Source organism: Podarcis bocagei (genome assembly GCF_964188305.1).
Source record: "Podarcis bocagei genome assembly, chromosome: 1".
Lineage (NCBI taxonomy): Eukaryota > Metazoa > Chordata > Lepidosauria > Squamata > Lacertidae > Podarcis > Podarcis bocagei.
In genome coordinates this window covers 135993239-136009194 of record NC_138125.1, presented here as the reverse complement: position 1 = coordinate 136009194, position 15956 = coordinate 135993239, and positions in this window count along the sequence as shown.

Here is a 15956-nt window from a genome sequence, read left to right as displayed (position 1 = left end):
AATTAAATACTTAACCCAAGGTACCACTGTATTCTCAAGAATATTCTCTGCTAGAAAATTATCTGGAGAATATTCTCCACAAACTGTAAATGTTCTAATGTAAGAACCAGTTTTGCAACCCACATTTAAAAAATCTAGTAAATAATAAGTCAAGCTGTGATATTGCCAGTGTAATGTAAGTCATGTCTGTGACATCATGCGGTGGGTGGAGGCCCGAGGGAAACCATCAGGGAGCGCTCTGGCCTTCAGCACAAGGATAGAAGCACCTCCCTTATGGGTCCCTCTAACAGAAAAACCCACCATCAAAAGGGCGGGGCAGAGGCTCACAGTTACCCTTCTGCCAAAGACTAGGGACTTACCCAATGCCATTTGCACCAGAAGCTGCTATGAGGAAGGCCAAACCCTCAGAAGGGCCCAATTTGTCTGATGGGAGAAATTTCTCCCTGGCCCTGAATACGATGACCATAAGAACCATAGCAAGGTCAATCCAGGAACAGCACAGTTGCAAAGCAGAACACTATACAATGAATTATGGGAGGGTGGGAGAGAGATCTGAAGCCAACTGCGGTCTCAGGCTGAGACCAACCTGGCTTTTTCTCCTCAGGAAGTGGACTTGAGCGAGGACTCCAGGAGTCTGGCTCAGCCCCACCCCCCATGGCAATGCCCCCAAGTCCACCTGAAATATACTCAGAGTCGCAAAGTGATTCCATGCTCTTTATTTAGCTCATAGTGGTGAGGAGGAATGAATGAAAGTCCCCTCACAGTATCTGCTTTATATACATTATTTACACAATGGGCTGCACATGATCGGCTAATTCCGGAATTCTACTGTAAGCCAATCAGGTTGTGGATTCACTTCTATCTGGAGCAGGATTGGGTGGTTCCTGCCAACCAATCATACTGCTGCATTGTTCTAGGACCAATCAGACTGCTGCATTCTGAATCCTATTGTTCTAGGACTAATCAGACTGCTGCAATTTGGATCCTATTGTTCTAGGACCAATCAGACTGCTTCAGTTTGGAGCCTATTCAACTCAGTACATAACACCACCCATGATTGGTCAAAGATTGTAGGCAGGTGAATTTGAATCCTGGGGCCAGTGGGAGAGCCTATAGTGTTTCCCGATGACCACCGGAGCCACACCATGGGACAGAGGATGGCAGTGGAGGCAGCACTAGACCGCAAACACCGGGCTGCTTCTTTTCATGCTTTCTGTGTAACTGTGAAGCTGGAGTTCATGTATTTCAGATATGCAGAAGACACACAAAGAGAGGGCACAGAGGTAACTCCTTCTTCATATCTCTTACTTGTTTGCAATGTGCAAATCCACTCACAAAGTACTATGTCAATTAGCAATCCTGCAGCATGCTAACCAAGAAACAGTCCAGTCATCCCAAGAGCTTCACCCTTGCTAGCAGCATAGGAATACAGTCATACCTCGGAAGTCAAATGGAATCTGTTTTGGAAGTCCATTCGACTTCCAAAATGTTCGGAAACCAAGGTGCAACTTTCGATTTGCTGCAGGAAGCTCCCGCAGCCAATCAGAAGCTGTAGAAGCCGTGTCAGATGTTCAGGTTCCAAAGAATGTTTGCAAACCGGAACACTCACTTCTGGGTTCGCGGCGTTCAGCAGCCAAAACCTTTGAGTCGCAAGGTACAGTTGCAAGGTACGACTGTACATCTAAGCACAACATTCATTCCATGTGTGAAAACTGTTGCTATCTTTTAGCTAAGTGCATCAACTTTGCTGAATCACCAGGCCTTAGAAATAGTGGAGCTGTTGGACAAATCTTATAAGGAAGCCAGCTTTTTATTTATATGACCTGCCATCGGGGCATCATATTGTAATTAATACAGTTTTTAGGACACCCCCACCCCCAGCATTCCCAAATGTGGCAATCAATATCACTTACCTGATACTGTAGTGTTTTCTCCTTGGGCAAAAGAATTTCAGTAAGGATGGGTTTGTCTAGCTGCCACAAACCACTACATGCCATCAGCTTGTCTTGACTGATCTGATTATTTGAGTTAGGATGGCGTTGCCTGACCAAGGTCAAGAGTGCTGCTACCTAGGGCTAAAGGATCCCCATATTGATCAAAGGGTAAGGTAAAGGGACCCCTGACCATTAGGTCCAGTCGTGACCAACTCTGGGGTTGCAGCGCTCATCTCGCTTTATTGGCCGAGGGAGCCGGCATACAGCTTCCGGGTCATGTGGCCAGCATGACTAAGCCGCTTCTGGTGAACCAGGGCAGCGCACGGAAACGCCATTTACCCTCCCGTCGGAGCGGTACCTATTTATCTACTTGCACTTTGATGTGCTTTCGAACTGCTAGGTTGGCAGGAGCAGGGACCGAGCAACAGGAGCTTACCCGTTGCGGGGATTCGAACCGATCAGCAAGTCCTAGGCTCTGTGGTTTAACCCACAGTGCCACCCGCGTCCCTCATCAAAGGGTAAGTTGACTTTAATTAGTAAAGTATGTTCTAGGCAGATGTGTTAAAAATAGGGCTAGAAATGCACTCTGTGCATATGCAGATGTACAATGTTATTTGCTGACATATTTAAGGTGGAGGCCTGATAGTCAAAACAGGTCTTATCACTGGACCCCCTCTGGGCCTTGGCTCAGATTTAATCACAGCAATTTGTATAGTGTCTGTTTCATCCAAGCATGTGAAGCCTCTGAGCCTCTGTCACCTCTCCCAGCCTTTAATCAGGGTTAAGAATTCTGAGCATACCTGCTGATAGCAAGCGGATGCTGATTCTGCCTGTAGCTCAACATTTTAGGCTTCTAGGCTGGTGAATGAGACTCTTATCAAGCAGCAAACAGATTTAGAAAGGCAGTCACTTGGAAGCATCAATTCTGCAAACTTCTGGGATCACTGACTACCGTTTCTTTTAAGCTCCACTAATAAGTACATCAAGAACCCAAAGTTTTTGCTTCAGTAAGTTGGTTGGAACATTAGGATTTATACCTCTTTTTCCCCATTTGTGAATTGGTTAATCAGGCAAGTTGCCATTTCTTTGTTCCAGAAGAGAATACTCTTCATTCATTGTGCAATTTAATGGTGAAGACACTGGTATCGTGGCAGTTTACCTCATACCGAGTTTCTGCATTTTTCTTATGTATGATGACTTTCCTTCATTTGAGAGATGCTTTACTCTATTAGATTAATGATAATAATGATAATGATTATAAAAAGCAATCTTGGGCATTATTGGTGCCTCTTTGCAGTCTTGAAATTGCTGTAAAATATTTTTGACCATAATATTTGAAAACTCTAATCTAATTGCATGTGAGTTGGTTCTTTTGTAAATAAATAATACAAAAGAAACAGATTAATCTAAGTTATTGCATAAGCCAGTGCAATGGGACTTTCACCCTCTCTTCTCCACCCATGTGCCCCACACATACCATACTATCCAGATGTGGAGGGTAAGGATATCCCCCCAGAACAGTGTGTGGGGAGATGGTTCGCTCTGGTAAGCAGAGATTCTTGCAATGGTGGAATGATCACCTGCGTGCGATGATGTTCCAGTCCCCACCCACTTGTGGACGGGCCTAAGATACTGGAAGAAAGTGCTGACACACTTCCTATGCTGAGAATCCTGATCCAGTAAATCAGTGTTTCCCAACCTTTTTTGGGCAAAGGCACACTTGTTTGATGAAAAAAATCTCGAGGCACACCACCATTACAGCCCCGTGACGTCAGCGCACAGCGTCACGCCGGGAGGGACGCACGAAAGTGTAAGTTTCAATTTTTTTCCCTCCCCCTTGCCGGGGAACCTCCAAGCTTTGGGGGTGGGGGGGGAGGAGGTAGCAAAGCGAGGGACTGAGGGACTCCTCCAACGACAAGGGTTGGGGAAGAAGAGAAAGGGCTATTCCGCTCCAGTCACGGGAGGGGAATATGTACTGGCCCAACTGGTGTGCGGTCTTCGGAAAGCGGGGTGCGGGAAGGAAGCCTAGGCTCGGGGTCCACCGACCTCGGCGGAGAAAGGCAACAACCGAAGCCTCCCGACGGTTTCGGGGGAGACCTTCAGAGCTTCCCTGGGAGTTTCTCAGCCTGCATTTCGGAGGAAGAGGTGGAGGGGGCCTGGGGATTGCGGTGGCCTCGGCCTCGCCCTCCCTCCGTCCCTCTACCTTTGTAGTGGACGCGCAGGTTGTTCTGCGAGAGGCCGATGTAGCTGAATTTGTCCTTCGGGCTCCAGGAGCGCGGCAGCGGCGTCTCCTGCTCGTCCACGGCCGGGTAGAGCTGCTTGAGACGCCGCTTGAGCTCCTTCTCCTGCTCGTTCAGGGCCGGGTCGCCGCCGTGAGGGAAGGGCGCCGGGGTGCTGCTGCTGCTGCCGCCGCCGCTCCCAGCAGGCATGGGCCCAGCTGAGGCGGCGGCGGCTGTTGTGGTGGTGGCGGCGATAGCGGGCGGAGGAGGGGGCGGCGGCGGGGCCGAGGTGGCTGGCGGCGGCGGGGGAGGCGGCGGCGGGTGGAACAGGAGGGCGGCCGAGGCCGGTGAGGGAGTAGGGTTGCCCGGGGCTTGAGGAGCCGTCGCCAGGAGTTGCTGCTGCTGTTGTTGCTGCTGCTGCCCGGACATGCCGGCCTCCTCCTCGTCCGCTGTCCCAAGTGAACTGAGAGGAGGCTTGAAAGAGGTGTAGTATAATATAAAATGGGAAGAGGAAGCCCCAAACCGGAGTGAGACCCGGGGAAGAAGGAAGAGGCGGCAAAGAGAGGCTCCGCTTCTTCGGCTGAGGGACCCGACTGAGCTCGCGCGAAGGCGAGCAGGGGGATTGGAAACAGACGGAGCCGATGACGAGCCGGTACGTGCGTGCAGCGGCTGGCCTCATAGGGAGCCGAGGGGCGGGGCTTCCTTTCTGAAGGAGCTGAGGGTGGGGGTCCTCCGGCGAAACGGCGCTGGCCCAGAGCGCTTCTAGGAGGCTGTCTTTGTGCGCGACGTTAAGCCCTCTTTCCCTCCCTCCAGCCCCGTGTCACCTGTGGAAAAGGGGGCTGGATCCAGTGACGCAACTCGGAAAACTCTTAGGGAAGCCAGAGCAGGAAAGTGAGTGGGGGGCGGCGTCGCCGCTTTAACCCACGTTTCCTTTTTGAAAGAGAAACTTAAGTCAGTATTTCCCAACCTTTTTTGGACTCGCCCGCCTCCCTCCAGGCAACATCTCACGGCACACCAGGCAACATCTCGCGGCACACTAGTGTGCCGCGGAACACCGGTTGGGAAACACTGCAGTAAATACAACCCACATCTGGAAGCTGACCTTCACATCTGGATTCCCTTCAAACTGTGCCCTATACGCAGAAAGGAATGCTGAACATACTCCTGCATCCAATCCTGTCTGGGCCAGGAGAAAATGCAGATGCTACTGCTCTTGGTTTTTTCTAAGAATGTGCATTTTTTTATTTTTTCCCATTTAATTCATGTGGGACTACTTGCCAGGAAAGAGCATAATATTTGACTTTATGACGCATGAGGCTAGCGTGTAAATATTTGTCTGTTCCTTCCTTATTTCCCATTCACATCTAGCTCTTTCTAGGCTCAGGGCAGCTTACACTTTAAAGGCATATTATCCCACTTCCTTCGTGGAGTTCCTACCTACTGAATCTGCTAACCTATTTCTCCTTAATCCTCCTGTAAATTTAAGATTTTGCCATTTTAAACACTAAACAAATGCACTTCCCGTAATATTAATCTCAAAGAAAACCCCAAACTTTCTCCTTTTTAAAAACCGCCTATTCGCAATCATTCTCAGTAGTTCTCTGAATTCAACTATCTTAATCCATCGTATATCCAATCAGAAATTTGGCAGCAAACGCTTCTCTGTCATGGAGATACAGTGGTGTGAAAAGCTTCATCTGCTGAATTTATTCTCCCAGCCCTGCCCAAAAAAGTTGCTAGAAGCTGTGGATGGGCTGTCAGTGTGGTGGTGCTGGTGGTGGAAAAGCCAGTTCCAGATGACAGGAACTGTGGGAAATAGCCTTTGCCAAGAAATTATTATGGTTGGGAGTCCTGGAAGACCTGCTCCCTGCCTTGCAGGCCTTTTCCCACCTGGCCTGGGAGGGCAGGGCCCTCACTAACTCCAGGTTTTCTTCTGCTCCAAAGGGTAGGACCCAAACCGATGCCTTCAAGTTACAAGAAAGGAGATTCCGACTAAACATCAGGAGGAACTTTCTGATGGTAACAGCTGTTCATCGGTGGAATGGTCTCCCTCTGGAGGTGGTAGACTCTCCTTCCTTGGAGGTTTTTAAGCAGAGGTTGGATGACCACCTGTCAGGGATGCTTTTGTTGAGATGTTTGCATTGCAGGTGGTTGGACTAGATGACCCTTGGGATCCCTTCCAACTCTACGATTCTAATGCGGCTAGTCTGTAGGGATTGCAGCAATTTGGTGTATGTCAAACCCAGATCAGGCTTGACCTCTGGTATCCCTCCAGCAGATGGGCTGGAGGAGTTGGTGACTACCCAATGTCAAGCCAAAAGTCACATTTGTAATCAGTAAAGTTGTGGCCTAATTTTAACTCAACAGTGTTGTCTGTGTCTATGTTTGCTGTTATAGCCCATGGGGGCAGGTACATGGCACCTGGGCATGCAAGGCACATTGTGAAGATGCCATTTAGTGTTTTGCAGGTTATCACTGTCCCACTGACCAGTCAAGGGGGCCATGTGTTGTGAGTGCCACCTCTTTAGAGAGCTCCTGTGATGGCCTGGGATTCAGACTCAGAGGCTGAACCTGAGGAATCCCAGCCTGCACAGGAGTCCCCGCCTCCAGGACCAGCTGAGCAGGGGCTGGGGCCTGAGCCTGAAGGGTCCTCACCTATGCTGGATCCTCAGGTGCAGGCACCAACTGAGTCTGCTCTGGCTCCTGAGGGGATGGAGGACCCATTGCCTGCAGGTGGCTCCACTCTCAGCCCCGTCAGGGGAGGCTGAGGTTGCCTCTGGGTCCGGTCACCCTCCAGCCTCTCCTGAGCTGCAGAGGCTCAGGGCAGAGAGGCGGAGGGAACTAAGTTCCTGCAGGAGGCGTGCTCGCCTCCAGGCCAGGAGAGGTGAGTCCCCTGTGGACCGGGGCCACCCTATGCCTCGGGGCAGATAAAAGCCAGTCAGCCCCAGTCCCAGGTTGTGGGAGCAACGTTGTTGGTAGCCTGTTCCTGCCTGCACCCTGTCCTGCTTTTCTGCCGGAGCTCCTGACCCCACCTGACTCCCTGCCTTGGACCCAGCTACAGCTTTGACGGACAGCCTCCATACCGCACCATCGACCTCGGACTGGACTTGGACCACGCCTCTCGGTTAGCCCCCAGGACCAGCACAGCTCCCAATAAAAGATTCCTCTTCTATCTTCACCATCCCAAGATGAGGCTGAGCACTAAGGGATCCATCATCATATATAATCATGTGTAACTCAAGTGTCTGAGTATCAGTCCTTACATAAATCAGCACCATCCATATACAAGAGGAAGGTAGCAGTAGACTTGGTGGAACCCAAAGGTTTGGAGAAGTACCAAAACACATGTATTTTACCAAAATAAATCACCAAAACCTGGAGAAAAGCTTGCATAAAGATTTTTGGAATCTGAGTAACATACTTTAATTATCCAGATTCAAAGATACCTTGCTCAGACCATTTGAAAAAGGCTGTTGCCACAAGGCTCTTGAAACATGTAGCGCAGCAGAAGGAGTCTCAAATCCCTGGATTTGAAAATCCAGATTCTCCAAGCAGAATTGGAACAAAGAAGAAAACAAGGTCAACAAGAGACAGGGCTTCTGAAATACCAGTTTGATCTGGGAAAGGCATGACTGACACTAGACACCTGAACTTCCAATTAGTAAGTAACTAGAGGATAGCAAGTTTCTGGGTATTTTTGTTGACAGAATATACAAAAGAAATGCAACATACTGTACATTGTAGTAAGCCAAGACCATTTTTCAGGATTTTAAGCATTGCAAAATGTAGGGTTGCAATATTTCAAAAAATAAAAACCAGCTCACCATGAAAACACCTGAGTTTTTAAAGGAAGACCCCAAAATTGTTGATTTTTTTTAAAAAAAATTTAGGAAACCTCCAAAATTATTGAGCTTTTTAAAATTGAAAGCTACAATAATTTTTGAGTTTTGGAGCTTTTTAATGCATTTTCGGCACGATATAACCACCATTGACAGTTTTCCAGGACATTTGCCTGATTTCTGAAAAATAACCCAGGACACCATTTTCGGAGGCAAATTCCAGGACATGTCCTGGAAAATCAGGACGTATGGCAGCCCGAGTAAAATGGCAGCTCCTCAAAATGGCCCGTGTCAGTCAAATGCTTCACTTAGGAAACACCCAAATACACCAGACCAGGCCAGAGTCACTGCCCAAAATATGCATGTTGGTGTTGCGTCTTTCCAGGATATTTCTAGTATCATTTGCTGATCATTGTGCTATTCAAAATACCTGCCAATCAAATCCAAGTGACACAAAACAAGAATACGGAATTGCTGGGAAATGCAACAAAAGTTTCTGCCAAGCTGCGGCTCTTACACCTTGATCATCACAATAGTGATTTACTCTTGTGAAGAATAAAAAAACCCAAGAACTGCAGTTTTCATCCTTGTCTCTGGAACTAAATTGATTAAGGTCATTTCCTAGGTAGGCACGAACTCTTCTTTAACAATTTAAGAAAGGGAAAGGAACAAAGGAAAAGAGAGGGAGAGATGTCATTATTGCACAAACATTAAATCTGCTTGGATAGCTCAGAATATAAGTTGGCAAGGCAACATAACTTGGTTTGAACAATAAACCTGTTATGTCAGTAGTTCTGCTATGTATGAAAGAAACCAGTTTCAATATATCATGCTGAATTTACTTCCTTTCAGCCTTTCATGGCCAAGTATTTGATGTTAATCCTTTCAGTGCTGCAATCGATACGGTGACCTTACTTAAAGGTTTCCTGACCTTTGGTGTTAACAGTGTTGTGCTGTTAAAGTGTAATTTAATTCTTTCTCTTTATTCTGAAAATAGTACAGTAGAGAGCATCGATGTGTTTTTGTGGTGTGTAAAGTAAAAGAAAACTTATCCGTCATCAGGTTGTGCTTCAAACTACTGGATAGAAGACGGCTGAGTGGGGGGAAACATGTGCAGGTCAGGGGGCAAATTCCCAGCTGCTTTGTATCATCGTTGCTCCATTGATTGGCTGCTTTCCGTTGAAAACTATACACTCAGCTCAGGATTTAACCTACTTGAATATTTAAAAACTCTCTTTGCTAGAATGTGTTCACACGGCAATCAGTCAATAACTCACAACACCAGGCAAAGACTTGTACATGTGAAATGGGCTTCACATCTACTACAGTATTGCAAACAGGCCTGTTGTATCAGCTGACATCACTGAAAACACAACACCTTTCAATGGAGTCAGCTCACAATTTTGGAAGTTGGTCACTAACTCTTCAAGTGATGAAATGTGGAATGTTGCCCAATATGCATATGAATCAGTCCTAGGACAATGGTAAACAACAGAATTTCAAGCTCTATTCAGATAAGACCACTCCCTTTTCCTGGGGGGGTGGAGTTGTGGGAGAGCACCCGGGACCTCCCTGTGACTCCCAGCCATGTCTGGCGGCCATCTTAGGTGAGGCACGTGGCTCTGCCCCTTGTGCCTCTCTGGAGGCCATTTTGGGTGAGGCACATAGCATAACAAACATTAGTAAATAATAGGAGGTGCAGCTTTTGCCTAAGCGGCTGTGCCATTAATTGGCAGCATATATTTTATGTTATTTCGCCCTGGTTGCTTTATTTTCTTCTTTACGGCCCAGTATCTTTGGTTGCACATGGTGCTGGGGAAATCACTACTTTATTACATACCTGCTCCATACATACATACATGCATGCATGCATGCATGCATGCATTAAAATTCCTGCTTTAATTTCTTTTCATTTACCATTGCTGCAAGCCAGCGTGGGGCTGTCGTTGGTTAGGGCAATAATAACAACAACAAATAACAGAATGCAGAAATAAATAGGTGTTTAGTTGCATTGGGGATCGCATTTGAATTGTTGGTCTTCTTGCTTTCAGATGCTTTGCCTCTTGTTATTGCCAATAACAGATTTAGAAGTGACTGTAGGCAATACTAAATGGTCTACCAGGATGTATTTCTCACTGATTTTGTTTCTAGGTCACTGCTGCCGGTCAATGTAAACAATATTGATTTATCACATTAACCAAAAAATAAATAAATAAATTTAATTAATTAATTAATTAATTAATTAAAATAATATAAAACATAGATAGACACAGGTGGACAATATTGAGTTGTATAGCTGCCGGTCAGTGTGGACAATATTAATACAAGCGGCTGCTGGGTTGCTGCCAATTGGTGTAGACAATACTAATTCTGTATACATGGCTAGCCACTGTCCAGTATTAGCAATATCACCCTGACCCCCTTGAGGCATTGCTGCCATGGGGCATAGGCAGGAGCAAACTGCTGTTATTGCTCGTGGTTTCGGTTGTGGTTATTTGTTTGTTTAACAATTTGTTTATGTATTATACAACTGGATTTAAATAACAATAATAATAAATTATAATTCGTGCTTTCAATTGCTTAGCCCTTGTCTGCTTAGCCTCAGGCTAAGGTTGGCCTGTGGTCATATGTGTCTATTTGCTGGTTTAATGATATTTTGGTTGTGCCATTTTTAGGATATTATTGCACGATTAAGCAGTGCAGGTTACTGCACACCAGTGTGGGTAACACTGAGCCACATAGCTGCCAGTGAGTACAGACAATATTGGGCTTGATTCCTGGTCAGCATGTGGATTTCCATCACAAGGCCACCATATATCAAACTCCATGGGTGGCTTGCCTACGTTGGCGGAATGCTCTCCAGAAAACATCAGGCATGAGGGATTTCCTTTGCTTTTTGCCATATGAGCAAGGTGCCTTTTGGGGAGGCCAGAAGTTCAGCTCACAAACTCTCGAGGAACCCTTGGATCATTTCCCAAGGTTTTAGAAAACCAGTTTTGTCCTCCCTTAACTCAAAGGATCTGCCTAGACAGAAGTCAGTTAGGGAGCAACAATCTGGACACGGTGGCTCAGTCCTCATGCCTTCCCCCAGAGAAGTGTCATCCCTTAAGGATACCATCTCTCCATTGCTCCCTCTTAGGAAAGTTACTCCGGCAGGTTCAGTGGCTTGTGGGGCATCTGAACTTTGCTTGCCATGTGGTCGCCCCCTCTGTGCCCGTTTAGCAAGACTCACCGCCTTCCCAAACCAGTCATGGAGGACTTGGGGGTATGGCTTAGGTTCCTGTTGTGATAAGCTGGCTGCCCTGTACCCAGATTCGACTTTAATCTGGTCCCTGCTATTGGAGAGGCATTGTTGGCATGACTGCCCCCACCTGGTGGCAATAAACGGCCAAGAAAATTGTACGGTGGCAAGGAGGTGCAACTATTGAATAGTCAGGTGACACAGTACCCCACCAATACTTTTGACAGGAGGCCTTGTTTTGCAATGATGGCGTTCAGCTTTCCGATAGGGGAAATGATATTTGGTTGGCCAATATCGTTAAGGGCATTAGGGATTGGTTGCAGGTGTGAGGGTGTTGGCAGCAAGCCTTTGGGGCTCAAGTGGTGGTTAGGCATTGGGTAAGTCTTGTTCACTGGATCCGGGGATGTGGTTCCTGTCCGAAGCCTAGGCGTGGGCTAGGGCCATGGCACGACCCCATTGGGAACCCTGGGGGTGCTCTTAATTGTTGTATATCATAGGGCTCCCCCACTGGTGGTTGACCCTTCAGAGACTTCCTGCAGATGGGCAGGAGAGTCAGGTTATAGTCTGGTTTCACCCAATGCCTAATCCAAACCGCTCACATCTGTAACCAATAAAGCTGTGGCCTTATTTATCCCATTAACTCAAAATATTTGTGTCTGTGTGTTTATTACCTAAGAGGAACTGGAGACCCCAGGACCTCGCCATACAACTGCATGCAGAGTGAATGCATGAAGAAGTAAGCAAGATTGCATTCTCTGTCCCCAGCCACCGTGAAAGTCAGAATGCACAGCTGTATGCAGAAAGGTTCTGTACACACAACCGAGGAAACCGTGTTTTGCAGGGTTCTTGATCACACACCAAGAACCTAGGCCCCTATATGTTCAGGTTCTATTCACTCCTTTAGTTGGGCAGGTTGGGTGCTTTTCTTTCCTCATGTTTGTTCTTAACATCCTTAATCATTTGTCAAATATTAACAGCTAAGTCTGCAGGGAGATGTTTTCACATGCTGCTGTGTGTACCAGGCATTCCTTCCCTGTGAAAAGCATTGAGAAACTGAGCCAGGAAGGAAGGAAGGAAACAGGCAGGCAGACAGATCAATACCCTTTAAACAGGTTTTCAGGAGCTGGGTTGCAGATCTAGGTTTTGTGTTATTTTAATTGTATGATATAAGATATTATCTGGTTTTTGTTACCCAGCCTGAATTCACAGTTAGAAATCTAATGAATAAAAGCCTTCATAATATTTTTCGTCTTAAGTTTCTTGCCTTCCTTGATGTTATCAGTTTTCTCATGACTTCAAACCCTGTGATGAGCATTTGTGCACAGAAACCAGGCATTTGGGGAAACTCCAGAATTAAATTTGAATGAAAATGCCCGAAAGTAAGGATCTTAAACGTATAAGAGCAGTCCAGGATGTAGCTTGAAATGGAGAGGGTGAAAGCCATAGAGATTAAGAACAGATGGATAATAGAAGAAAGGGAGGAAATTCTGCTCAGGAGAGATGAACACCTCCGGGCTGCTCATCTCCATACCATGGGACCCCAGTCACTGAAATTGCTTTGGTTTACTACTCCAATTACTATTATGAGGCTGATTTTCAGCATTTTAAAATGACACGGGCCTTGTGCAGTTTGTATCTTCAATATGCTCCACTGGCAAGTTTTAAAGATGGGGGGGGGGACCTGGGGCTCAGCTCTAATCTCTCCTTGCCCCCCCCCACCTTAGCTCAGGCTCTTCTTAAAGCCCCAGAGAGCTGCCTGGCCCAAATGTTAAACGGAGCCCATTCAGAATGGATGGCAGCTAACTGTGATAGTAAAAGTGTGATGCACATTAGCAATGTCTTCTGCCTAGCACATTGTTCACAGCTGATTTATTTCTTACTTCTGAGAAAATTTAAATGGTTTTTATGCCCAGTGAACTCATCACAAGATGGTATCTAAAGTCAGCAATATTCCATCCAGGAATTGATGGGTAAAAGAGGAACACGCCTGTAAATCTCTGGAACCTTTCACAGTAGGTTATCTAGATGATCGCCAAGGAAATTTTATTAGTAACCACGTGGCAACATCTGAAGATAATTTATGGCTGATAAAGCTAAGAAGGCTGTATTTGTAAAACAGGACTGCATTCATTGCACATTATCAAAAAAAGATGAATTTTCAACGGAGTATCATCTCTACATTTGGTGTATGAGGAACCATGATGCTTTGGAATGCTGCAATAAAAAGGTTTCTACAAAAAGGAATGTCAGCTTTGGTTTTCATACGTTTTTAACCCAGTTGCTTGGTGACCCGTTTCTAGTAATCAACATTTTGTTTGGACTTTTGTGCAAATCTTAGAAAACGGATTTTAATTAGGCTCCCATGCAATTATGTTTGGATATCCAGATGTGTCTACACAGATCAACTTACATTAATTTATACTTTTTTGTCTTTAAAGGGCATGTGCATCTAACAGTCAAATTAATGTTAAAATTTAAGTCCATAGTCCTGTTGATAGATTATGGACCAGATTCAACTAAGCTGTTCCACTGGTGGGAACTAGCGTAAGGGTTCTCACTAGTGCAATGGGGCTCCCCCTCCCTGCTCCCCAGATATGCCCCCTCCCTCCAATCTGCTCTCAGGGATTGCGAGAACCCCCAGAATAGCATGTGGAGCAAGGAGACAAGGTCCTTCCATCGGTCAAGCAGGAATGCTTCCACTGGCAGAATAATCTTTTTACCACTATGCTGAATTTCACAAGCTAAACTGAAGCTTGTGTAGAGGATTACAGCCATAACCTCTGAACTCTGTTTTGGAATTCAACAAACCAGTTAATTAAGCATAGTTTGTCAAGTTCAAATGATGTAGCAAAGTGGGATTAATCTAAAATGGAAGCAAAATGTTCCAAACTTCTCTTTGCAGCTGAATCCAAAGATGAGGAGCATATGAATTTGAGGCTCACCAGGACTCATTCTCATAGCACTAAACATTTAGCATTATGTCTGAACAAGTCCAGTAAGTCTAACCACACTGCTAGCATTCACTGTAAGCATGAACTTCACCAAAACATAGGTATATTGTGGTCACCTATGAGAAAGCGGCATATTAGCATCCACTGTAAGCATGAACTTCACCAAAACATAGGTATATTGTGGTCACCTATGAGTATATGCCCAAAGCCACATTTCAGAGATCCCTGAAACATAACAAAGATCCCAGACTTTGCACTGTATAGATTCCTGATCTCTTAATATTTACAAGTCTAGTTCACTGTAGTTGCTTAAAGCTGCTACTAGTGATCGTTTCCTAAAAGTGTGAAGAAAATCTCTTCTGTTTTTACTCTCTGGACATGGAGAATTTTTAAGAGCAGTAGTCACCAGATGGCACCACTATACTGTAGGTTGATTCCGTGTTACACTGGAGTAGGGCATCCGAAATAAGTGGGACTGTATACAGTCATCTCTGAGCTATCTAGGTGTATAAGATTAAAAGCCTTTGGTCATGCAAGTTTTATTGTTAAAGATTGAGCACACTGGTGAGTGAGATCTTTGCAGCCAGTAAAATAATTTGCTCCCCGTGTTAACCCCTGCTCAGTTTTTGTAGGAATATTCCTGAGGCATTCAAATATTGCAGTCGAGTGATGGCTGCAAGTACACCTGCTAGTTTAAAAGGATAAACACTGCCAATTGGAATATGGATTTGGGAGAGGATGGAATAAATAATGGCCCTCTTTTGGGTGAGAGACAGCTTCTCCCCTGCTGTGCCATATTCATTGGCACAGCTACAGGGGAGGTGCCCAGCCACTTCCATTGCTTGCTAAGGCACTAGATAAACAAAGACACATGGCGACGACTCCTTTCCCACCCGCCCTGCATGCATTCAGAGGAGCCGCCAATGTCTGAAGGCTAACTTCCTTAAGAAACAGCATGGTCCATCCATGATGTCCTCGATATCAGACCATACCTCTGTGAAACAGATCTCATTAAATCAGACCAACATGATTACAGCCACAAAGGAGTGATGAGGAGCAGTACCTTGGTCTTCTCCAATGGAATGGTTCCCAACTGAGCCTAGTAGACTGGAAGTGGCCAGAAGTGTGAGAGGAAGAAAGACTGGAAGACTCCCAACCAAGTGAGAAAGTCAACCTCTTGGTTGCTTGATTTGTGATATTTACTGTAGGGGTTGTGGTTGCTGTCCTTGTGGTACGGTTTGATTGTAATCATTCAGTGAAGAGAAACCTCTGACTTCTGCAGTGTATAAACTCTGTGGCTTAGTGAATGCCACAGCATGTCTAACTACAAAACGAAGCATTAGCATTCAAAATACAATGTTTAGAGCATCAACATGCGGATGTAAAAACAGCAAGTAAAAAGGACACGTAATTTGGAGTTTACAAATTACAGAGAGGCAGCCATGTTAATCTGTTGCAGCAAAAAAAAACAGAACAAAAAATTGTGGCACACATATTCGTTAGTCGACACAAAATTTAAAAATTCCTTCCAGTAGCACCTTAGAGACCAACTAAGTTTTTTATTGGTATGAGTATTGAGTATGAGTATTGGTATGGTATGACTTAGTTGGTCTCTAAGGTGCTACTGGAAGGAAATTTTTATTTTGTTTCGACTATGGCAGACCAACACGGCTACCTACCTATATTTGTTAGTGACAGATCAACACTTTAAAGAGTCTTGAGGCAGCTCCGGAAGGAAGGAAGGAAGGAAGGAAGGAAGGAAGGAAGGAAGG